Here is a 26,677-nt window from a genome sequence, read left to right as displayed (position 1 = left end):
AAATGGTGTCTCATTTTAGGATGTCTAGTTGGCAAGAAAGTTAAAGTGTAAGAGAAATAAATTCATTTGCAATATTCTCATTTAATATTTCAGGATTGAACCAAATTTCACTGTCTTCTTGTGTCTCTCAGGTAGGGCACAAAACCATCAGAAAACCTACAGCCCAATGCCTAGTCATGTGAATCCGTTAAGGTCCTTGAGCTCTCTTCTTGTTCAAAAAGAAAAAATCCCCAAATCTGACCTGTAAAAAGAAGACAAAAAGCTCCACTTGTGAGTGGTATGAGTAGTTAACTCCCTAACCCCTTAAAAGGTGCAAATCAAGCAGACATTAAAGAGCTACACAGTAAATTATTTGGTACATGTTTTCAGGGATGATGCCATCTGTCCTCAAATCAAATAGATTTGATTTAGAAACAGCAGTGATTCCCAAGAGACAAGTTAATGATGAATTAAGGAGTCTGGAATACTGAATTTTCTACAGACCAGAGCACTGACATGGGAAACACTAAAAAGTAATTCTGTGATCTATAATTGAGTGAATTTTTGATCAGTGTCTTGATCTGAATCCTATTCATCAGTAATGTTCTCATGGTACTGAATCATTTCTCCCGAAGTTCAAATTTACCTATTTGTATTTTTAGAGACAGAATTAAGTTTAGGCTTTTCTCTATTACTATGCTAGAATTAAATGCATTTTTTTTTTTCTGAGATAGGACAAGGGGTAATGGTTTTAACCCGAAGGAGGGAAGATTTAGATAAGATAGAAGGAAGACATTTTTTACATTGAGGGTGGTGAAACACAGGCCCAGGTTGCCCAGAGAGGTGGTAGATGCCCCATCCCTGGAAACATTCCAGGTCAGGTTGGACAGGGCTCTGAGCAACCTGATCTAGACTAAATGGTCTTTAAAGGTTCCTTCCAAACCAAACTATTCTATGATTCTATTTATTTTAAGAAATTTATATTTCATTCTCATAAATATAGTGTGCAAACCTGAAGTGTAGATCGAGCACAAAATTAATGTCACCATGCTCTGCGTAGATATTTTTAGAAAATTATTGTAATATATTTCACCAAAAAATTGAACACACCTTAGAATTGTGAGTACTGATCTTGTGCAGCACGCAAGATGGGGCAAGCAAAATGGCTGGGATAAGATGCAAATTCCGGTTTGTAGACTTTGTGTGAGATTTGAAGGTAAAAAAGAAAAATTAATGAAAAAATTAATAACAGAAATACAAATAATGTCTACAAACAAATTTTAGTGGGAAAAAATAACTTTTCCATCAAGATTGCATGTTGTCCTTGATGAAATTCTAAGTGTGATTAGCAAATGAAACAGTATTGATCAGACTATATTGGATGTTTACCTCAAACATAACAAATTTGTACAGTAGTGTGAAAAAAAAACCACCTAAGCTGACTGCAAATTGTCTGTCAGATCTTGAAAAGCAGCTTTCATCAGGGAATCACCTTAATGAGGTTCTCCAGAAATCAGGATAAAACAATATTTTTCAATATTTTCATCACGTTTTTAAAGAAACTATAAAACCACTGCTTGTAACACTAGCAGGAGGCACAGTGCCTTAAATCACACTGAAAAAGGATGTGCAAATGAAGATTGCTTCAGAGTTTTTCACTAGATGGGATGTTTTAATGCAGCTGCATACAAAGATATACATCAAGAAATAAGAAAGGCCATATTGATAGGAATGGGAGACTTTAAATTGAAAAGCTCTGATTCTGGGGTTTCATCACAGACCAAATGAGAAACGAAGACATCAGTGTGTTCAAAAAAGCTTTACAGCTTTGAACACTTCAAAATCTCTTCTTTAGCAGTTCATAATGCTTGACTCTAGCAGTGCTGCTCATCTCTCTCAGAAGTCAATGTAAAGTCCACTGTCAAATTTGTTGAGAATCCGATCAAGTCCAGAAGAGCACTTTACATTTATCGAAGTGCTGTACACACATTAACTAATTGGACCTCTATCATTAGAAACTTCTTTGAGAGGGGAAAAATGAAAACATCATCTTTTTAATAGTCTTTGCTTGCCCCAACCTTTCACACTAAGCCTAAAATCCCATGACTAAAATGAAAAAGCTTTTTATTTTTAACATTTCATTCTCTGTTCCATCAACTTGGATCAATGTGTTTGGAGGAGGTCACTGTCAAATTACTGACTTTTTAGATGTACAATTTAAGCCTAATGAAAGGTTTGATGGAACTTTCTCAGTAAAATGAACTAATTCAAATAGGAGATAATTTAAGATCATTCACTGAGGACCTTTACTTCTTCCATACAGAACATAAAATTTTTATTTCATCTTACAATATAAATTGAACTTGATAAAAGAGGTGTGGGGTTTGTTCCAAACTTAGGGATTTATGTAAAATGTACAAGTTAATACTATCCTTTCCCCTTGGTGGTATTATGAATTATGTTTCTGGCAAACTTACAGAACTTTAATATACTATAGCTTTCTTAAAGTACCTTTCAATCTCCTTGCTATCTGTTGATTTTGGTACTGTGTTAGTTTCCCTGTTAAAAGTCCAAAACTACTTGAAAAACTTTTATAGTTCTTATTAAAAGTGGCATCCCAGAGAAAGGAGCAATTACCACATGATAGTTTGGTGGGGTTTTTCTGCCTGGAAGGTCTTAAAACTTCCACCAGGATACCGTTTAAGTTTGAATGCTGCTAAATTCTGCTCGCCTCCCTGTTTGCTCGCCTCCCTGTTTGCTCACCTCCCTGCAAAACCAATCTGCAGACTCCTATTTATTCAGTATTCATCACCAAACTGCCTGACCCAGCGTATTGCTTCTTTGACAGATTGCTCATTTTGACTTCTAAGGAGTATTCTGTTCCATTTTTGAGAACCTATTTCTGATTTTGTATTAACTGCAGACTCCTATTCCCACACGCGAATGACATATGTTATCACAGCACATTACAAGTCAGAATTTGAACCTGTACTTCCGGGATGACAGTTACATTGTCATGAAATGCTCATCACTGACACCAGAGGATTTGCGGATCTCTTCAGGTCAAGGAGATAAAACGTCCTTGATGTTTGGGAGAACATCTTGAGATATGCTGAAGGATGATGAGGATATGGTCAGGTTGGACGGGGCTTTGAGCAACCCTGTCTAGTGGGAGGTGTCCCTGCCCATGGCAGAGGGGTTGGACTAGATGACCTTTAAAGGTCCCTTTCAACCCAAACCATTCTATGATTCCATGTCAACAGATTTGGTTTGGAGGTGGATCTGAAACAATTTAAAAGCATATAACTCCTTAGCGCTGACTACGTTGCAGAAGGTAACCCAGTGCCCTTCAGCTGGTGGTGATGAAGCCTGTAGTTCTCAAACTACTAACGGACAGAAGCAGGGAGCAAACAGCAAAAGGAATGTAATTTATGCATTTCTTGCATGGGCACGGCATTTTCTGCAAGTCATGTGAATACATGACTCTCCCTCAGACGTGTCCCAGTAGTAAATTCAGTGACCAAATATTCAGTCAGATGCAGCTTTGGTCTGACCAGTTTGTATACTCTTACATTGCATTTACAACTGAAATACTGCATCTGTCTGGGAGAACACTCTAAATCTGTCTCAGTGCAGAGTCAGCCAGATTATCATGCATGCCTTTTCACATTTTTGTTTCTACTTATTGACATATGAAAGTGTTACAGGTAAGAGCTGGGGTCTTACACGCAACATGAACATCTGACCTTCTACTTGACTTGCCAACTGTTCACCATTTCAAGTGCTTCAGAGCAGGCTTCAGAGGCTTTTTCAGAGTCAACGAAAACCATACACATGATGCTTGTGCAACGCTGAACTATACAAGAATTTAACTGGCTTCTCCTCTGTACCAAAACAGTGGAGGGGAAATCTCCATTTCAGACTTCATTTACAGTTCTGCTTTGATTTCCAAGTGCTTATCCTGAGCCTTGCCTTGCAAAAGCAGTCCAAGATGCAGCATTAGCAGTTCTTGTCCCTGTATCATGCTCATGGCCCTCACTGAGGTCTTGTGCAGTGCAGCTCTAAAGCCTGTGTGGCATTGCTCCCGTGAAGACCCAGGTTAAAATGCTCTCCCCCAGATCCTGGGAAAGGAAAGACTTGGCCCACCGCTTTTATAATTATAAAAGCAGCCAGAAGCAACATTTTCCAAGTGTTATTAGGCTGGGATAAATGAGATATCCCATATTCGCTGACTCTGGGCGCAATATTTTTCATTCAGAAAAAGTCTGGAAGTGGTGACTGATTTCTGTAACTCTGGCTAGTCTCAAATAAGGCAAATCTTGCTTTCTAAGTTTGTATATACACACTTAATGAGAGAATAAAATTAATGTTTTAGTTGTTTTCAGCAAATTAAATGAGAAGGGGAAAAGAATTGTTAAGGAATATATTACCCAAATGCTTTTCCAAAGACTGTACAGGGTCTTTTACTTTTCAATTAAACTGAATTCCTCCTTTTTTCCCTGTCAGAATTTAGGGCCTGATTCACAGTACAGTCAAGGCAATAGGATCCCTCCATGGATTTCTATGCATACCAGGTCCATTACTGAAGCATTTGAGTATCTTAACTATCACTCCCTGAGAGGCTGGGTTAGCTTCTATGGAGATTATCTTCCCTTTAGGTAAATCTTAGGCATGGGACACAATGATGCTCCGGTTCATGGGAAATCAGTGGCAGATGATTTGTAGTCCCTTATTCTAAATACAACCCCGCATTACTTCTGATACAGGCCTTTCAAATGTTCAGCCGCGACGGCTTATTTGTTCCTTTCAAAAGTTTATGAAGTCCTTGATCTGGAGGTCAGTAAACAAATATGAAAGCTGTAAGTGAGTTCAAATGCAGTGTAACGGGGAGTTAATTTTCACTGCCCTGTCTCTAGATTAATCAGCTGAGGACAAAGATGAATTAAAGACTGTATTAACGGACTGATATAGCAATGCAGAAGCTATATTTATCTATCTCTGAAACAATCAACTCCAACAGCTTTATTTGAATTCATTTTCTCCAGTTGGAATAACACATGCAGTGATCGTGGTTCCTGAACGTCAGATATAGAGTCACCCACATTATATCCAGCAGCACTGAATGAACCAATAGCAACAGAACAGTTTCTTCTGATGCTGGTCTGGCCTTAGCAAGAGAAAAAGAGAATTAAGCAGATTTGCGATACCTTATTTACTAAAGTGCCAAATGCCATCGCAAACCAGAACTAATTTAATTTGATACACCTTCCAATCTCTACAAAACTCAGTCAAGTGGAAAATAGCCTCTTTGGCTCAGGGATCAGGGGCAGGCTGAGGACCTACTGTGCTCTGCAACTGCTGAAGCTGTCACGCTTCTCCAGTGTGAGCCATTCAGCAGCTTTGCGAACGCCTAGTAAAGTCAGAAAACCAAAGAAACAGCAACAGAGGGAGAGGTATGGATTATGATTTTTCTGTTTCAAAGTTGTTGAGTTTCCACCAATCCCATAACTTTAATATTATTTTGGATTATCTAGCACTTCTGCAAGCCAGGTCATTTTATAGAGATGGTGAAAAAAATATGAAAAAAACCCAATCAAAACCTAAAAACTGGCTTGAGAGATCCTGCAATACATTATATTTAACATTACATTATTATTATTATACATTACATTAAACTAGGTTTGATGGGGGATGGGGACGAAACCAGGATCACAAAAGTGGTGCCTGGGAGCAACATAGCAGTGCTCATGGGTATAAGTGATAGCAAGGTCTTGCAGCCTGTCTCAGCGATGGTGGGGGATAGTGAATTGTGTGGCAGCATAGACACAAGGAGTAGTGATAATTTGGTAACTACAGTAGTGTCCGAGAATGATCAGGTGCAAATCAGGGCCTGTCCCCCCAAGAAAGTGGTAGGACAATTAACCCAACTGAAGTGCATCTACACTAATGCACGCAGCATGGGGAATAAGCAGGACGAGCTGGAGGCCATCGTGCAGCAGGGAAACTATGATGTGGTTGCCATCACGGAAACGTGGTGGGAAGACACACACAAGTGGAGTGCTGTAATTGATGGCTACCAGCTTTTCAGAAGGGATAGGCAAGGGAAGAGAGGTGGTGGGGTGGCCCTCTATGTTAGGGGCGGTTTTGAATGTCTGGAACTCAACACTGTGAATGACAGTGTTGAGTGTGTATGGATAAAAATCAAGGGGAAGGCCAACAAGGCAGATATCGTGATGGGAGTTTGTTATAGACCCCCTAATCAGGATGTAGAAACCGATGAAGTATTCTATAAGCGGCTGGCAGAGGTCTCGCGATCATCTGCCCTTGTTCTTGTGGGGGATTTCAACTTCCCGGATGTCCGCTGGGAATACTACACAGCAGAGAGGGAACAGTCCCGGAGGTTCCTGGAGTGTGTGGAAGACAACTTCCTAACACAGCTGGTGAAGGAACCTACTAGGGGAAGTGCCCTACTGGACCTACTGTTTGTTAACAGAGAAGGTCTTGTGGGGGATGTAAAGGTTGGAGGTCATCTTGGGCAGAGTGACCATGAAATGATAGAGTTTTCAATTCTTGGTGAAGGGAGGCGGGGAGCCAGCAGAACTGCCACCTTGGATTTCCGAAGGGCAGACTTTAGCCTGTTTAGGAGCATGGTTGAGAGTGTCCCTTGGGAGGCAGTTTTGAAGAGCAAAGGTGCCCAGGAAAGCTGGTCATACTTCAAGCAGGCGCTCTTAGAAGCACAGGTGAAGGCCATCCCCATGTCCCGAAAGACGAGCCGACAGGGAAGAAGACCAGCCTGGCTAAATAGAGAGCTTTGGCTGGACCTCAGGAAAAAAAGGAAGGCTTACATTCTCTGGAAAAGGGGCTTAGCAACTTATGAGGATTATCAAGATATAACAAAGCTATGCAGGGGGAAGATTAGAAGGGCCAAAGCTCAATCAGAACTCAGCTTGGCCACTGCAGTTAAAGATAACAAGAAGAGATTTTTCCATCAACAGAAAAAGGAAGACTAGGGAAAATATAGGTCCACTGATGAATGAGACGGGTGCCCTAGTGGTGGAAGACACAGAGAAGGCAGAGTTACTGAATGCCTTCTTTTCTTCGGTCTTCACTGATAAAGCCGTCCCTCACACATCCCATACCCTGGAGGCAAGGGGGAAGGTCTGGAGAGAGGAAGATTTTCCCTTAGTTGAGGAGGACCGGGTCAGAGACCACTTGGCCAAGCTGGACATTCATAAATCCATGGGCCCTGACGGGATGCACCCGCAAGTCCTGAGAGAGCTGGCAGATGTTATCGCTAGACCACTCTCCATCGTCTTTGAAAAGTCATGGGGAACAGGAGAGGTGCCTGAGGACTGGAGGAAGGCTAACGTCACTCCAATCTTCAAAAAAGGCAAGAAGGAGGACCCAGGGAACTACAGGCCGGTTAGTCTCACCTCTGTCCCTGGGAAGGTAATGGAGCGACTCATTCTGGATGTCGTCTCCAAACACATAGAGGAACAGGAAGTTATTTGAAGTGGTCAGCATGGATTTACCAAGGGCAAATCATGCCTGACCAATCTGATAGCTTTCTATGATGTTATAACGGGTTGGCTGGATGAGGGGAGAGCCGTAGATGTCATCTACCTTGACCTTAGCAAGGCTTTTGACACTGTCTCCCATAACATCCTCATTAGGAAGCTGAGGAAGTATGGGCTAGACGAGGTGACAGTGAGGTGGATCGAGAGCTGGCTGAGTGACAGAACCCAGAGGGTTGTGATCAGCAGTACAGAGTCCAGTTGGAGGCCTGTAACGAGTGGTGTCCCTCAGGGGTCAATACTTGGACCAATTTTGTTCAATATATTCATTAATGACCTAGATGAGGGGACAGAGTGTATCCTCAGCAAGTTTGCTGATGATACCAAGCTGGGAGGGGTGGCCGACACTCCAGAGGGCCGTGCTGCCATCCAGCGTGACCTGGACAGGCTGGAGAGCTGGGCAGAGAAGAACCTAATGAGGTTCAACAAAAGCAAGTGTAGGGTCCTGCACCTGGGAAGGAAGAATGCCAAACACCAGTATAGATTAGGGGCGGACATGCTGGGAAGCAGCTCTGAGGAGAAGGACCTGGGGGTCCTGGTAGACAGCAAATTATCCATGAGCCAGCAGTGTGCCCTTGTCGCCAAGAAGGCCAATGGCATCCTGGGCTGCATAGGGAAGACTGTGGCCAGTAGGTCGAAGGAGGTCATTCTCCCCCTCTACTCTGCACTGGTGAGGCCACAACTGGAGTATTGTGTCCAGTTTTGGGCTCCCCAGTTCAAGAGGGACAGGGAACTACTGGAGCGAGTCCAGCATAGGGCAACCAAGATGATTATGGGACTGGAGCACCTCCCTTATGAGGAAAGGCTGAAAGAGCTGGGACTCTTTAGCCTGGAGAAGAGAAGGTTGAGGGAGGACCTGATTAATGTTTACAAGTATCTAAAGGGTGGGTTTAAGGAGGACGGAGCCAGGCTCTTTTCAATGGTTCCCAGCGACAGGACGAGGGGCAATGGGCACAAGCTAGAACATAGGAAGTTCCGTTCAAATACACAGAAAAACTTCTTTACAGTGAGGGTGACAGAGCACTGGAACAGGCTGCCCAGGGAGGTTGTGGAGTCCCCTTCTCTGGAGATTTTCAAGACCCGCCTGGATGCAGCCCTGAGGGATTTGCTTTAGGTAATCCTGCTCTAGCAGGGGAGTTGGACTAGATGGTCTCTAGAGGTCCCTTCCAACTCTGAAGATTCCGTGATTCCGTGATTTCCTCCTCATAGCAGAGGAAGTTGTGCCTCATGGGAGGCTGATGATCTCAGTGCAGACAGAATACGGGGTTCAACCCGAGAGCTTGAACATAGCAGAGGAATGAGAACATGCGATGCTCATGCTTTGTTTTGAAACAAAATTGGCGTCACATCTTGGCACAGCGTGTGTGCCTCCACATCTCTCCCTTATGGCTTTAGATTATGTAGGGTTGTGTTTTCTTTGCACTTCCGTTGTTGCACATTTTTGCAGAGGGGAACTGACAAAAGTGTTTGCCATTATATTAATTCTGCTCCCACAGAAGTAAGTGAGGGTCATGGAAAACCCCTAGAAAATAAGTTTTTCAGGGAAATAAGTGTGTCATTCCCAGAGTTTTTACAAGCTGTGATTGGGATGTGGGTAGCCAGGTATTACCTAAAAGCATCCATAGAGTGGTAGCAACATGAAAGCAACCACCTAAAGAAATAGGCTCTGGCCTGCAAATATTTGTGGTCTGCCCTTCAAGTACTAATCGATATTGCTAAACTCAATGGAAAAAACTTCGATTTCAGTGTTTCTTCTCATAATTTTTAAAGGGAACAATTTTCATCATTTTAACACACTCTCATTGAGGTTAAAGTAAGTGGGAGGTGTTAATGGAGACAGCGCTGAAATGAGACACATTCATATATTAGGACAATGCAGCTTGGAGTGTATAAACATTTCACCTAGCCCTTAACCCTAGAAAGGGTTGTATTTCAGTAGTGTGAAATTATTTTACATACATAGTACTTTCTTCAGTGCTTCCTCTATCACTTATTAACCATTTTTTAAAAAGAGAAAAATGTTCTTTTTCTGGTGATCTTTTTTTCTATAAAGTAAGTAGAAAGAATTTCAACAAACAAACCAAAAGCCCTTGAGAGACAATGCACTAGCTAATGGCTATGTCGAAAATCGTCTATTCCCACAGGTACAAGAAAAAAAAATATTTAAACCCATTCCACTGGACTGAATGATTCTTTCTTTAAAGCTAGACTTTTCCACTTTGTGTAAATCCTTCTCTACTAGTATGAATTAATTATCCATAGAAAGGAATAAGAGGAATGATGTTCCTATTCTACAGCATGACATAATCACAATGGAACTACAAATTGAAAAGATAAATCTTGTAATGAATGGTGACATGCTTTCTACATATATAAGTACTACAGAAAAGATGATATGAACATTCCCCCGTTTTAATAAGTTCTTGATCCTCACCCAACTGAGAATTCAGAAGCCCAATTGCAATCTAATGCCCTTCCAGAAATAGCACAAAATAAAACTCTGATGTCATTAACTTCCCCATGGGCACAGCAGCATGCCCAGATTTTTTTCTTTCTGGGGAGTTAAATCCAAGACTTTGAATATTATGAGAACTAGGTCAATACGTGAAGCTAGGTCCTGCAACAAGCACATGCCCCATGCAGGTGATGGTATTGTATTTATGAAAGCCCTTAAATGATTCCCATGTGGTCCAAGCTGTGTTTTTCACTACAGAGTTAAGCTAACAGCAAATTGTCATCCCCTCCTTTAATGCTACTTTGGAAACAAAGAGGAAAGAGAATCCAAGAAATGCTCATTATTCATTCACCTAGGAAAGAAGAAATGAGCACGCAGCACTTCATTCCCTACGTCCACATGAAACATCTAGAGAGTCCACACTGCAGAGTAAGACAAATTTCCTTCCGCTTCATGGCCTGGAGGGAGCACATAAACTAAACCACAGCTAAAAGATACAATTCCCTGAGCAGCAACTGGTCAGGCCCCCCAAGACTCCAAAGAACACCAAGCCTCCATTGAGACTAATGCTGAAGTTGAATTTCAGGCTCCTCCTATGACTGGTGCTGCCTTTTACTCACAGCATCTCTCCAGTTACCAATTAGATCCAGCTAATTACCTGTTTGACACCAGGCAATGTGTCAGCCTGGCATGATCACTATCACACTTCCACCACATGGTCTAGCTCAGAAGGGGCATCCCATATGGGTTGATAAGAAGTTAAATAAACAACTGATTGACTGTTGATGTATTTATTAGAAACAATAGCTTGAGGGAATTCCTATCTCTGACTCAATCATCTCTTCAGCCATCTCTAATAGGAAAAAATTTATTTCATTTCTGCCTTTCCCCTGCCTGTTATCCCATTGCCACCTCAGCCCGTATGGGGGTGCAGGTTCACTGCAGCAGGGATCTGTAGCTGTGTCCCTATTATCAAATAAAACAGGGGCTGGGATCACTGTCTGACGCTGAGGCCAAATGGTATCAATTTACATCCATCTACATTTCACAGCATTTGGCCCTGTATCTCTTCTGGACCCCCTGTGGTGTCCCTAGGACTTTATTATTTTGCTCTTTTTCTGTCCAAAGCATTGAAAATGAAATGAAGCTGTGTCACACTAAAAATGTATGGCTGTTACAAGTGTCCTGAGACACATCATGAAGGCATGTAGAGGTATTTGAGGGCATAAGAGCTGCAGACATAGTCCTGAAGGACTCTGTAGACTAGAGGGATCATGGACTTGTCCATATTGTTGACTAAGAATGGTCCCTGGCAAGTGGTGGTCATCTCATGCTGCACTAAAGAGCCAGAGCCAAAATCTTGTTTTGGACAATTCACTCAAGCTCATCCCTTAAGCCTATCTCATTTAGGCTGTAATTTTATAAAGCCTTATATTATTTTTATACTAATAAATGAAACAGTGCCTGAGATCATTGTCTGGCCAACAGTTAGGCTAGCTGGCACCATCTGGCGATAAATGCAATGTTAAAAATCCCCTTCCCTTCAAAAAAGGGTAGCCATAGCAAAAGTGACTTCAGGGAATGTTTTCTGGACCGAACCTCTCGAACTATTTGGGATGGCTAAAACTGCACCGGAGGCTTCCTCACAGTTTAGCAGAATAGACAATCAAGTTGTATAGCTCTGGCCCAGGACTTGGCTGTTTTAATTGCAGGCAAAGACTCCTGGCTCCCATTGCAATCTAATTTATAGATACTGTGAGCGACAGTGGTGAGGGGACACAGAGAAAAGGGAATTATTACATGTGTGGATATTGCTCTTGGCAAAATTGTAAAAAAAAAAAAACAAACACCTGCAGTTCTTCCAGCATATGGGGATAAATTTGTCAAATTGTTAAACTCGCTATCTATTCCTGCTCCTTAAGCACTGTGCCCCTATAAATTTTAATGTACTTCTTTTATATCAAAAGTATTATTTGGTATAAGTGATAAAGTGACACATTTGGTAGCTTTGTAAATATACATTTGAAGAATCCTGGCTGTCATAAAATAACCAAGCTGTCAGATTGCAAAGTCAGAGCGAAGCAAGGTGGTTAACTGAAATGCGACTCCCATGAAGAATTTTCTTGTCACTCTGTATGTGGAGGCATCTGCTGCAAATACAGACTCTCAAGTCAACAGACACTTTGATGGCAGGATGATTTATGTCAGCCATCAAACGTCTGAGTGGTAACCACACATCTGTCACCAGGACAATGTGGCATAAAAGAGAATTTAATTGCTTTTGGATTATAAATAAAATGAACATTGCAGGAATAAATTACGAGATCAGTGTTAATTTGTCAATCGTGCCATCAAGGGCGAGAAAAACTATCGGGCATAAAAAAACAAAGTTATTTTTTGCTCCTAGGAGGTGTAGTTAGAAACGTTTTAATAACAAATGGCAATAATCTCTTTTTGGTAGGTACATACAATCTGAAAAAAAAAAATAAATGTCAGTGTTGATGAATCTGGCACATCTGTCTCATACTTAACCAGCTCTTGTAGGTGCTAATGGAGGAAACAATCTGTGATAAAGGACTTGTGAAAGTCAGCTATTAAAGATATATTTAATATTTAGATCAGCTTCTCCCATTTTCTTCCTCCCACCCATTATTTAACACTGATGGCTTGGAAGAGAATCATTTCTGAGAGAAAACAAGCTGTGTACTCACTACCATAGAAGCCTAATTTGTGTGCAATGTCCAAACAAATTACGGGTGTCTAGCATACCAGGATGATACAAACTACCTAAGAAATGCACCTATATTCCCTGTTTAGCCAGTGGAGAGGGTCCCAGGTCTCAGCTGGACTATAGGGGTTGGATTTACACAAATATCTGCATGTGCAAAAGGTGTCCATGTTCCTGTTGCTGTCAATGGTTAATAAGGGTTTGATTCAGTTGCCATAATGTAGTGTCCAGTGTCCTTTGCGTTCCACTAGGGTACCTGAGACATCTCCATAGGATTGGCAGAGATGACTCATGACCTCTTTCCTCCTGGATTAGCAGCTGGAGGCGAGGCAGGATTCCCTAGGGCACCAAAAGGACACCAGATGCTGATGCTAGTGAACTGAATCTGAGCCCTACTCAGTAAGGTCAAGCCCATCGCTTTATCCCTTGGCACTGAAGGAACCCACATTCGTTCTTCAGGTTGTCCAAAGCATCCTGCAAGGCCAAATGCTTGTTACTTGAGTGTTGCAAAGCTGAAGTAAGGCCTCCATAACAGGCAGCAGGAATACAGCACAGTGTCCCTGCAAAGCACAACGTCAGTGTCATAATTTCCCAGACAGCAAAAAAAGAAAGGGGCGGGGAGTATTTATCTCTTGCCACTGTGACCCTGCTCAGGTCACAGCAATCCAACCTCCAGCCTCCCTTGTTTTCATGTGTCTTTTCGATTTAACCAATCATGAGAGTCACCTTTCATAGAGAGTGTTGAGGATTATGGGGTCCAGATCTCAGTTTCACATCAAAAGTGTCAGCGTAACAGCATAATAATAACAGCAATAACAGGAAACATCTTCCCCGCATTTTATATATGGGCTGATGAATTGTTTGGTGTAGGCCCTGAGTTAAATGAAACTTAACATTACCTCTTGAGCCCTCACCAACTAACACTTACTATAAGATGCAACAGCATAATTTGCAAGCACGGTTTAATTCTCATACAGTCTCACATTCTCTTCTCACACTCCCTCACTAGTGAGAGAGGTAAATAAAACATGTAGCAGGTACATGAATAAACACTGATGGAGAAACGTTAAAGGACTAGTCTAGGGTGAATCATTCATTGTGAGGGATTTACCTTCCCAATTTAACCCTTTTTTGCCACTCAGCAATGATTGGCAAGCGGGTTTGGGGCCTAATTCCACTTGCAAACTGACTTAAGTGACATAGGAGCCGCAGAGAGTTGTCAAAGACTGCCTCAGGGAACTTCGCTGTACAGAGTTTGTGGTGCCTGGTATCACAAGAGTACCGGGAGTCTATGCCATCTTCTTTTCCAAGTGCCTGCCTAAGATGTGTGACAGGGAACAGATGCTATTTTCTTAGGTTGGTTTATTTCAACTCACCTGCAATAATTGAAAAAGTTGCTTTAGTTTATGTACAAGACCTTAGCTATACCGAAATATGAGGGAAGGAAAAAATTGTCTTCAAACTTTCTACAGTTGACCCCGTATCTGAATATTAATTGACTATTTGCAGTGAACAGTTACAATTACATGGCATTATGCTTTCTTTCTTATTCATCTTTAATAAGTGAATTATCAGTACAAAGCATAGATATGAACTCTGTAAGGATAAGTCCCACCCAAGCCTATTTATTGAATTTGGACAAAAGCCTGGGTCACTTAAGCAGAACCACTTTATTATCTGCAGGGGCAGAGTTTCTGTAAGGAGAAGACACTGCCACAAGATGAGAGCAAGTGAGTGAGTGAAAAGACTGCTGGAAACAAAGGGTCAGAGAGGATCAGGTGAGGGGATAAGGCACTAGGCATTGCTACTTTTAATAAGACATGGAAATCTTAGAGGAAGACATCTGAGGAAATGTGATGCAATGGGAGCTGCTAGTGGAGACAAAATGCTGGGTCCAGCGAGGAGCTAAAAATACCATGGGAGCACAAGGAAACCACAGAAAGGGAAAATGAGGACTAAGAGATCCAGAGGCCGGAGCAAAGACAAGACCATTACAGTCTCCCCCTCACCAAAGTCTCTTCACATAAACACCTAAAACTAACAAATAAATATAGTTTTAAAATGCAAAAAGGGAGATTAAATTAAGACATTTAGAAGTTCATAAGAATAAATTACCTCTGAGCTAGTGGTGTCCCTGTCGTTGAGAGTCTTTCGCAACAGAGAAAAGAAAATTGACCTAGAATAATGTAACATAACCGGTCCTCTCTGAATCAAGGGAATGCACAAAACGGTTTCCCGAGGCCCTTTTCTGAACCTTGACTAAGCAAGTGGCAGATGGACTCCGAGAGAGTGTTTTCCTGTGTGACTGTTTTCCTAACACTGGTTCGGTTTTCTCCTGTGGATCTGTCCAACCTCCACTGAATCCCAGGGGTGAGACAACCACCTGTGACACTTTCTTTCATTCTCCACTTTAACAATGGGAGGACAGCACCCCTGATTTTTTGCATAGATATTCCTTGCACTGCTCTCAGAGAGAGGAAACTTAGCTCAATAATCAGACATTTTAAACCAAAGCATTTATGTTCTAGCACTGAGGTGTCAGTAGGACCTCTGGATTCACGTGATTTTGAATTCATGGAGGGAATGCATTTATTCACTTTTCTTACTCGCTGGCCTTAATGAATGATAATGACGTGATGCATTACCAGCTGAGTTGATAGCAAGTGCTGGGCAAGACTGATATCCCAAGCTATTCAAATACAATAGAAGAAAACACTTCCAGTCCTCTATTTTAAAGGGCAAGTTGAAGGTAGAAATCCTGGTGATCTCTCCATCATCTTTACCTGCCCATTAACAGAACTATGAAATACTGCAGTTAAGATCCCCCAAAAGGAACAGTCAGTCTTTTTGAAGAAGTCCTTTCGCTCCTTTTCTTCCTCCCTTCATAATATTCAGACATGATAGCCCTCCTTGCACCCATTTCTCATTCTTGCTGTAGGACTTCTATATGCCAAAGCCATTCAATGTTCACCTGCTGATACAGACTGACAAATGTCACAAATATATTTATGATAGGACTCTTTGGAGCCTATGCAAAATCATACAAAGTTATTAAACATAAGGGCTAATGTAGCCTGAGTGTCACAGAAGAACATATCATCACTGTTGTGCCATGTTAGAGAGCTGGAAAAGTGGTTAAACCTCCTTTTGCCTTGCCACCTTTTCTGCATACAGAGTAGCAAGATTGATTATAGCATGGCAAAAAAAAAGCACTAGGCTGGGAGCCAGGAGACCTGAAGTCACTGGGAAAATCTGACAAAGAAAGAAAAGGCAAATGACCTCTGCATGGAAAAAATAGGTTCGGTTTAAAAAATAATAATAATCCATATGCCTCTGAGGCAGGACCTAGTGGCTACCTCTCCATTCTGAAAATGCGGTAATGCACTGTTTGATGTCACTTCTTGAGTAAAATTATAGGCCTGAAATTAATCATCTGCCTTGCACCCTACGAGGGTTTATTTTTTCACATCGGTTGTACAGTAAGAAGCTCAGATGGAGACCTCAGTGAGAAGAGATAAGCATTATCCCCTTACCTTGAGAACTTTACTGTACAAAATTTATCTGAGCTTTCAGGCATGTACAGTTCAGGCAAGGCTTCTGAGAATTTATTTCTTATACTTGGGTAACTGAAACGCACCTTAGTCCTGCACCATAAATCTCAACTCTTATCCTAGAGATGGGACAAAATTTAGAAGAGGGAATGGGTTCTAGTGTAATCTTTTTGCTTAAACTTCCTGGGAATTTGTTTAAAGTCGTTGTTGACATTCAGGCATAACTTCCTGATTAATGTGATACATTTTTCCCCAATTAAAAAAAAAAAATCAGAAATTTTAGTTCCTGTGACCACCTTGTTATATTTCAATTATGCTGTGAGTGTCTGAACGATGATTTTCAGTCTGTAAAGGGTTAAACATCTGAGTCCATTTTTACTTCTCTCCGTTTCTATAGCCAGTCATCAGCAGGAAGGCCTAGAGTAACAGTGATCTGTGATAAGTGGATAGGGGTCATTAATACAGCCATTTCCATGCTGAGTTCTTAAATAAGCAGCTCACTCATCACTCAATCTAACAACAGCATGCCTAGGGATGTCTTCAGACCACAGGCAAAGATCTTCCTGGGAGATCTGGGTTCAATACCGTGATATAAAACCCAGAATGTTCAGTTCTAAGGGTATCTCTGGTCAGAAGTGAATCAATTCTATGTCATTAGCAGCTAAACATATCAGAAAAAAGAATACAAGGCACTGTAGAAATTACAATGATAATTAGACCTGTTCCATGCAGCCAGTTTCTGGAAGTTTAACGTTATTTCTAAGCTGCCAGGATAAAAATGTGTATTGAATTTCACTGAAGTCAAACATCCTAAAAGGAATAATTAACCCCTGAAATCAGAATGCTTGCATGTGGACTTCCCTTCAGGTTCTCTGCTGACTCCACCTATCTCATGACCCTTTTAATTACTGCCATTTAGCAACAGAACCACAAGTGAACATTAAGGTTAAATATACAGACCAAAATCAGGAAGCTTTTAGACATGATTCTATGTGCTCAACTTGAAATATAAGGTACAATAAGAAACATTTTTTGAGTTAAATCTATGCTTAAATTCTTCCCTAAATTACAGTAGAAACATATGCATATATGGTGATCAAAGATCGGGGAAATGGGGTTGCATGATAGGAATGCGTAAATATTTTATTATTTCTTCACATTTCTGTAGCACTTTATTTCTTCAAAGCAGCACACAGCACTGACAAAATAATCCTCATGCAGAGAAGACGACGTCAATGACACTGCGTTCGGCAGACGTTACAGCCATGACCCTCCAGGAATGCTGCATAAGTCACTGTATTTCCATCCTACGCTTTCCTAAGCAAGAGACTTTAATGGGCATTATGCAGGAGAAAAATCCAGGGACAAATCTGCCTTGTGTTACACACAACTCCAGGGATTCATTGAGGAAAAGTTATGGTGTAACATAGCTGTGCTTTAATTACGTGGCAGACCCAGCAGTTTATCAGGGGTCTGTTTTGCTAACAGCTAGAGATCCTTGGAAGAAAATCCTGCCAGCTTTCTTTTGGCTGTCAAGATTACAGCAATTTATCAGATAAGAGAGCGGCCACTTGCTCCTTTTTTTCTCTCAATACGTTGTAGAGGGCCGAATGGCAATGTGTTGAAGGAGCTCTGAGGGTCTGCAAACACACCAGACATGTTTTGACACGTGGGGCATAATGTAGAGGACCTAACACGTCTGAGGTCCTGCTTGCAGGCATGAAAACAGCATCCAAAATGGGCAAGTCCCATTTTGATCATGAGGTCACACCCAAGCTTCAGCTAAAAATATAAACAAAGCCAGGATCATAAGGCCAGAACAAACTAATACAGTCTTCTGATGTGCTCTCTGAAGCATCCAAATCCCAGCATGTCAATAATCCTTTTTTCATATGCAAAAGCCTGCAATTCAATTAGCTCAAAGACTTTAGAAAGACATCTCTTCTTGAGTTAAAGGCAGATATTTGTGACTTACCATGCTCCTTAGTAAGAATCCAAAGGCTATTCAATCTTATTGACAAAAACAGGTTTGCGTCTTACTTCCTATTTGAATTTTTCCCATTTCAGTTGCCAGTTCATGTGCTGCTGTTCTACAAATGAAGAAAGTGTTAGTGACAGGTAACAGTTTTAAACTGAAAGACGGGAGATTTAGATTGGGTATCAGGAATAAATTCTTTATTCTGAGGGTGGTGAGGCACTGGAACAGGTTGCCCAGAGAAGCTGTGGCTGCCCCATCCTTGGAAGTGTTCAAGGCCAGGCTGGATGGGGCTTGGAGCAGCCTGGTCTGGTGGGAGGTGTCCCTGCCCAGGGCAGGGTGGTTGGAACTAGATGATCTTTAAGGTCCCTTCCAATTTGAACCATTCTGTGATTTTAAAAATAGCATGCACACCTAAGGTTCAGCCTCTCATTTGCGGCTGTTTTGACTCTTCTCAAGTTTTCAAAGTAGAATTTACGACAGTATTCCTGTTAGGGTTAGCAAAACTTTCATGTAAATAATCAACTTGCCACTCATGTCATTTGTACATATAATAATAACTTAGTTGTCTTTGCCATGATACCAGGTGTGCAGGAGTTCTTTCGAGATTGACTGCAGACCTCAATTCTTGTAAAAGAAGTTTCTTAGCCTTGCTTATTATACTTCAGAAAAGCCAAGCGAATTCATTCACCCTTCCTTTCACTCATGGTGAAGGCAGAGGAAGTGGGATTTCATAATGGAAAAGACTAGTAATCAATTCTTCACCCTAATCTCAGAAGTCAGACTGCTGGAAAAGCAGTCTCATATCAAGAAGGATGTTTCATCCAAGTTTAAAAAAATCCCTCTTTTAAAAAAACATTGTGAGCAACTTTTCCATTTTCACTGGGAGGACAGAAGGCAGAAAGAAGTCACCAAGAACAATCATACGTAGTTCAGAACAGTGCAATGCTCCTGCCACCATCAAAGCAAAAATGATAGGTCATTAAACTCTCAAAGTAGAAAGATCCTGTTCTGGTGACAGCTGCTCTATTGTGTAATGCACTGAGGAAGATGCCATTAAGTGTAATTAAACAAAAAGCCTAAAACATAAGGACAGAGACCTTTTTTCTTCTCAAGATGAAAACCCTCTGTATACATACAAAATTATCACCCGTCACAACCATCCTCTCTTTTTTCCCTCAGGAAAACAGACAGATGTCCAACTGGCAGGGAGTACGAAGAGTGTTACAGTCTCAATTTGCTTCACACTCTCTCTTTCTAATCCCATTCATGCACTTTTCCGTCATTTTCTCCTTTGCACGCATTCCCCTGTTTCCCAGGCTGCTTCTTTTCCTCCTCATGCTTCCTATGAGTTTGTTTCTTCCCCTCCTAAAAAAGGTCCCTTCTGCTTAGTCTGGAGAAAAGTAGGCTGATGGGAGACCTTATGGCTCCCTACGGCTACCTGAAGGTGGGGGTCGGTCTCTTCAGGACAAGGACAAGAGGAAATGGCATCAAGCTGCACCAGGGGAGGTTTAGACTGGATATTAGGAAAAATGTCTTCAGTGAAAGGGTTGTCAAGCATTGGAACAGGCTGCCCAGGGAAGTGGCAGAGTCACCATCCCTGGAGATATTTAAAAGGTGCATAGGTGTTGCACTTACGGACATGATTTAGTGGTGGATTTAGCAGTGTTAGGTTAATGGTTGGACTCGATGATCTTAAAGGTCTTTTCCAACCTAAGCAATTCTATGATTCTATGATCCTCCTTGATCTCCTACATATTCTTCCCATTCTCCATTTTTTATTCCTGGCCTCTGGATACTTGTTCCCTAATATTGGATCCAGTTCCTTGGTTAGCTTCTCTGCTCACTGAAGAGGTAGGATTCCTTTAGATCCCTTGTGCTGGCCAAATCAGGCAACTTCTGCCAGACATTCAGACATTTTTCTCTGTTCCCTGAAGTCCCTGTCTTGCTTGAGGCTCTAGTGCTACTGGTCTCTTTCCGGTAACTCTCCAGTTTGTAGGGCTTTCTTGTTGTTGAGAAACAGGAGCAAGGTCAGGAAAGGGTCACTAAGATGGTCAGGGGCTGGGGCACTTAGTCTGCGAGGAGAGAGCAGGATTTGTTCATCCTGGAGAGGAGACGGCTTCAGGGTCACCTAACAGCAGCTCCCCAGTGCCTACAGGGACTTCATCAAGGAGACAGAGTCGGGCCCTTCACTGCGGTACCTGGTGGGGTACCAAGAAACTACAGGTATAAATTGGTACAAGAGGTGTTCAGACTTGGATAAAGAGAAACTTTCACACTACAAGGACTGTTGTGCAGTGGAAAAAGGATCCAGAAGGGTTGTGGGATCTCAGACCTCAGTAGTTTTCAAGATCCCAGCTGCATAAAGCCCTCAGCAACCTGCTGTGACGTCATTTCAAACAGGAGGGTGGACTAGAGATCTCCTGAGACCCCTTCTAACTTCAGTTATCCCATATCATATGATAAACTCCTTTCAGTGGCTAGCTATTTAGTCAGAATAATGATACCCGACATTTTTTAACTCCGGCAGTTCTTAATTGATGACCATTGGTTCCATAGTGGCAAAGTGGCATCTAGGTGTGCACTGGCAGCATGGGGTGTCATTGATTTCTTCTGGATAGTGAGTGGCTCCTGAAGCTCTCTTGGCATGCAGATGACATCCCTAAATTTAGAAACTTTTTCTGAGTTAAAATGAGATGAGCTAAAACTCCAGATATTTTTGTCACTTCGTAATAGAAAAGTACTTCCAATTGAAGCCACAGTGAAAAGTTTATCCAAAAACTAGCTTATTTGCAAAACATCCCCCCCTCAAAAAAAAAACAAACAAAAGCATTTTCTGACACATTTCCAGTTTTAAGTTGGAAAGAAGGTAGTCTTGGATTTACAAACCCTCCCCTGAGGACAAGATATTCCCTATCTCCTGTATTTCTCCCAAATTCACTCAATCCCAAGGACAGCGAATGGATTGAGAGCAGCCCTGAGGAGAATGACTTGGGGGTGGTGGTGGATGAGAAGCTCAACATGACCTGGCAGTGTGTGCTCACAGCCCAGAAAGCCAATCACATCCTGGGCTGCATCAAAAGAAGCGTGGCCAGCAGAACCAGAGAGGTGATTCTGCCCCTCTACTCCGCTCTGGTGGGACCCCACCTGCAGTGCTGTGTCCAGCTCTGGAGCCCTCAGCACAAGAAGGACATGGACCTGTTGGAACAGGTCCAGAGGAGGCCACGAAAATGATCAGAGGGCTGGAGCATCTCTGCTATGAGGACAGGCTAAGAGAGCTGGTGTTGTTCAGCCTGGAGAAAACTCCGGGGAGACCTTATAGCGGCCTTTGAGTACCTAAAGGGGGCCTACAGGAGAGATGGGGAGGGACCTTTATGAGGGAGTGTTAGTGATAGGTGACGGTTTTCAACCAAAAGAGGGGAAATTTAGGTTAGATATTAGGAAGAAATTCTTTACTGTGAGGGTGGTGAGGCACTGGAACAGGTTGCCCAGGGAAGTTGTGGATGCTCCATCCCTGGAAGTGTTCAAGACCAGGCTGGGTGGGGCTTTGAGCAACCTGGTCTAGTGGGAGGTGTCCTTGCCCATGGCAGGGGGGTTGGAACTAGATGATCTTTAAGGTCTCTTCCAGTTCAAACCATTCTATGATTCTATGATATTGCAGATGAAGGTTCAGTTTTTTCCTTCTGCCAGAGGGGAAGTCATACCTGTGGAAAATGTCCTAATCAACATATATGCTGTAGTCTAAGATTGAGGGTCGACATGCTTGATGGCAAATTTTAAGTGGTTTGCAGCATGAAACATTACATGAAACTTTTCTAGTCACCAGAGCGGGTATCAAAATTGGATGAATTTCCACCTCATAATGAGCTTCATTACCAGTTTACAGATTCAGAGCTGTAGTGACACCTTGCACAAAGGAGAGGATGTCACTTGGCACCTTCTCACACTCATGGCCTGCTGCACTAGAAAACAACAACAAAAAAACAACAAAAAAACCACCACCAACAAAAAAAAAACAGAACACAAAAAAAGACTTTTGTCTAGATAGACTTTTGTCTCAGCTAGATAACTAGCTGAGTCTGGGCTAGTTCCCAGATAGCTAAGTCAGGAGGAAAGGCTGTCTCCAAACCTCTTGACCTGTTCCTGCCTTCTCTCCACCTCCTTCTGCTCTGCTCTTGCTACAAACACAGCTTCTCTGGCTCAGTGGCCAGTTGAACAAAATAGAATATTCATCCAAAATACAAACACACCCAAATAATTTGCTGAAATCTGGAATTATGGTCATATAGAAAATGTTTATCTTTCCTCAAAAATTGCTTTTTTTCAGGTTTCCTTTCGACTCATATTTTTTTTTCCATGGACTAAGCCAAATAGATAAACATTTTGCATGACCTTAACCCAAACCTTTTATTTGAAATTGTTTCCAAACATTTTCATTTTGAGCATTACTGAAGCAAAAATCTGTTTTGAATTTTAAAACAAGGACAGAAATATTCAGGCAGTTGAGAATCTTTAAAAAAAAAAAAAAAAAGAGCACGAGACAGATGAGAACAGAGCTCTTCTGTAAACTGCCTTTCTTTCAGGGAACTGATATTTTTTCAATTAATTTATTTTGGTAAACCCAGCACAGGCAAATCACCCAAATATTTGGTAAGTCTTCATGCATTTTTTGTAGAATCACCCAAATAATGTAGGTCGGAAAGGACCTCCAGAGGTCATTGAGTTCAACCCCTACACAAAACAGGGCCAGTTAGGGAAGGTTGCTGAGGGCCTTGTCCAATTGACTTTTGAGTATCTCTAAGGTCAGAGACTGTAAAACCTCTCTGAGGCTCTGTTCCGCTATTGGACTATGCTCTTGGTGAAAAAAAAAATATCCTGATAGTCAGAATTTCTCATGTTTCAGCTTCTGTCCATTGCCTCTTGTAATGTCACTGTGCATTTCTCAGAAGAGTTTGCCCCTGTCTTTTCTACACACTCTCTGAACACAGATTTGTTCATGTTAATGCTTGTTGCCCATCTACTGAGCTGCTGCACATACTGTGGTTTGTCTTTCCTCACAAGCACACCATAGACTGTCGAATCTATTTTTTTCTTTGTTCCTTTTTTTTTAAAAGGCAATGGTCTGTAGTTTTTGTAATTATCTTAGTTCTAACCACTATTGCATGTGGATTGAGGTTAAAACACTTTTCACTACTTTTCCTAAATTACAAAGCAATCACTTGCAGCATCCTAACACAGTCCACTTCTATCTCTGACCTTCACAGAGAGCAGCTCTGAACTTAATTCTTCTCTTTATTTCAGAGGGGTCCTCATCAATTCTGACGTGCAAAACTTTGAAATCAAAGTATGGGAATAAAATGCTCCTGTCTGTATCAGTCATTCCATTCCAAATTCTTCACAGCTTAAAGATACCTTTCTTAGAAACAGAAGCATGTCATCTACCTTGCATGCCATCTTATTTAAACCTCTTTTTATTACACTCTTGGATTTTCCTGATCATTGAAGTCCTAATGCTTCCCTGGCGGTGTCTGCATGTATCCAAAGAGAGCACTCTTTTCTTTTTGGATAAAGGAAATCAGACTTGTAGCAATATCAGTTTGAACGGTCAGCCTGCATAATAGAAACAATTACTTAATGCCTAACCTGGATCTTAGTGGCTATGTAAATAAAAATCCATTTTGGGCAAACAGTTTTGTCATATGCAGGAAAAATATTATCTTCGTGTGCATGAGGTCAATAAATTCCCACAGTGCTACTATTTTTTATTACTAAATTTAATCACAGAATCATAGGGCTGGAAGGGACCTCTGGAGATCATCTAGTCCAACCCCCCTGCCAGAGCAGGGTCACCCAGAGCAGGTGGCACAGGAACGCGTCCAGGCGGGTTTGGAATGTCTCCAGAGACGGAGACTCCCCCACCTCTCTGGGCAGCCTGTGCCAGGGCTCTGCCACCCTCAGGGTAAAGAAGTTTCTCCTCATGTTTTGGTGAAACATCCTATGCTCAAGTTTGTGCCCATTACCTCTTGTCCTGTCGCTAGGCACCACTGACGAAGACCCAAAATTCACCCTAGTTAGAACTATAAGTGAGCTATATTTCACTTATCTTCAATCTTTAACTGTTTAGCATCTAGTTTATGGTGTTGATGGGCAGATTGTCACAATATGTAGATAGATTGCTAGATTGATAAAAAACACGCATTTGAACTTGAGGCCTCCAGCCTGTAGTGTTGGTGGCTGCTCCCTGATATCAAAAATCTTCTTTTGTCAGGGTGTCTTAACTGGAAAGCAAGTCAACAGGCTTTTTTTTTTTTTGAAAGCATGGATAGAACCACAGAGATAATAGTTACTTCCAAGGAAAGATGGTCATGCAGGGGAATGCAATCACCTTGCATATGTTTACATTTTAAAAAATTAAGCACAGGTCTGCAAGTAAGGACTAAAAGACTGAATGTGCCTGGCTCTTCCTCTTCCAGAAACCATTGGAGACCAGCCTACAATTGTGTCTAAACTAATACCCAAGCAAAAGTGGGTATTTTTGGATATTGAGTCTTGGCCTCACATCAGATGGACCATGAAGTAGGCACTACTGGCATGAGTGTCAGACAGTCCCCACGACAGCAGATTGACAGGGTCAGCAAAACCTCTCCTGTGCTCTCGCAGGGTCCATTCTCAACTGAGTGGCTTATTGTCACTCCCAACATACTTCAACGAGGAGCCTGTCTCCATTCTCAGGTTTTTTTCCTCCTGCCTCCCTCAGCCGCTGAGGCAGTGCAGGCAACAGGTCACCCCAGCCACAGCAAGGAAGATGAAGGATTCCAGAGACTTGCTTTGTTCCTCTTCCCTGGGTGAGCAAGGGTGAAAACAGACACAAACCTAAGATGGCCATGGAAGGGGCAATACTCCTGATACTGGAGTAGTCACCTACTCAAAGTCTCTGGAGACAGTCTGTCACTGCCTCTGAAATTTTTCTTTTTTACTGAGAGGTTTTGAGCCAACCCTACGTGTAGATATACCTCTGAAGTTTTAAACTTCATCTGTACCACAGAACAGCTGAAAGTCAGGCACATATGATGAAAATTTTAATTGAGAGGGTATTGTTCCCTACTTAGAGTGAGGAGAAACGACCCATCACATGAATTTCTCAGAGAACAACACCTGAAGAGTAACACAAAAATTCAACAACTCCTTAATCATCAGGACTGGTAATATTGAAACAGATTGATCCAAAGTTTAACCACAGACAACAGCACAGCATATTACTATAGCAAATATTGCTTAAAAGCTTCATGGAGTGGTGGTATTTTTTTCTGTTATTATGGGTGAACTATAAACCAGACGAAGTTCCTCTGGTATTAATGCACTGAATGAGAGCTCTCGGAGTTCCAGTTATCTACTTGGGCCCACTTGAGACTTCCTGTGAGACTTTGGGCAACTCACCTGAGCTTTCTGTATCTATGGCATCTGTTTTTAAAATGTAGGTGATGATACACGCTTTTCTCATACAGGACTGCAGGGACTAACTAAGCCCAGATATCCTGTCCTGGGCACGGTATACCTGACTGACGAAGTAAAATTATTGCAAATCGTTCACCTGAAAACTGCAGCAGATAATAGTATCATATTTGCAAATAATCAGGTTTCTTTTCCAAAGCCAAGGTAGACTTGAGTTAATTTTTGTTTCTTATAGTGCTATATTTATACAGTTGGTACCTTTTTTCTCTTTATTTCCCCATAGGGCATGCATATAAAACATTTACATTAAGCCCAAAAAAATTGTGGTTGCTTTATTAACATCAAATTCACTTCTGCAGAATCCACTTAATTAAAAATCTGCCCAGAAGACTGCTTCACAACTTACGGATATCTCAACCTTCCTTTAAGCAGGGTAAAAAATAGTGAAACAGCAATATTTTTAAGTATATTGCAAATATGTGGGTACTGGTAGTAATTCAAGCTTTCTTGCTAATAATACAGTTCCAAAACTACTGCCTCTGTGGGAGCCATTACTATTCAAACAACATTGTGCAGTGTTATTCGTTTTGAATAACGTTCATTTTGAATTGCGATTGTACCAGGAATTATTTCAAATTCAATTCTCTTCATGCCGCAACCTGGCACTTCAGTTAGGTATGTACATAAAAGCGTCTGTACGTATGTACAAGAAATGGGAAGATTTTCAAAGGAATAGTGCATTAGCTGCTCCAGCTGTAATAGGAAGCGAGTCAGCTCTCAGATCAACATAGGCTGGAGCCAGAGAGCATAGAGTGCTCTCAAAGAAATCATTAAATGACCTTTCTGTCCAGACAGTGTCTCTGCATCGTCCAAGTCTCCCTGAAATTTTAGCAAGAGGGTTGCCGCAAAACAAATCCTTAAGTTAGTGACAAAAACATCTCCTATATTCCATAATGAAGAAGA

The sequence above is a fragment of the Rissa tridactyla genome, chromosome 1, assembly GCF_028500815.1.
Source record: "Rissa tridactyla isolate bRisTri1 chromosome 1, bRisTri1.patW.cur.20221130, whole genome shotgun sequence".
NCBI classification, from domain to species: domain Eukaryota; kingdom Metazoa; phylum Chordata; class Aves; order Charadriiformes; family Laridae; genus Rissa; species Rissa tridactyla.
The sequence above is the reverse complement of the archived record's forward strand: the minus strand, read 5'-3'. Positions refer to the sequence as shown.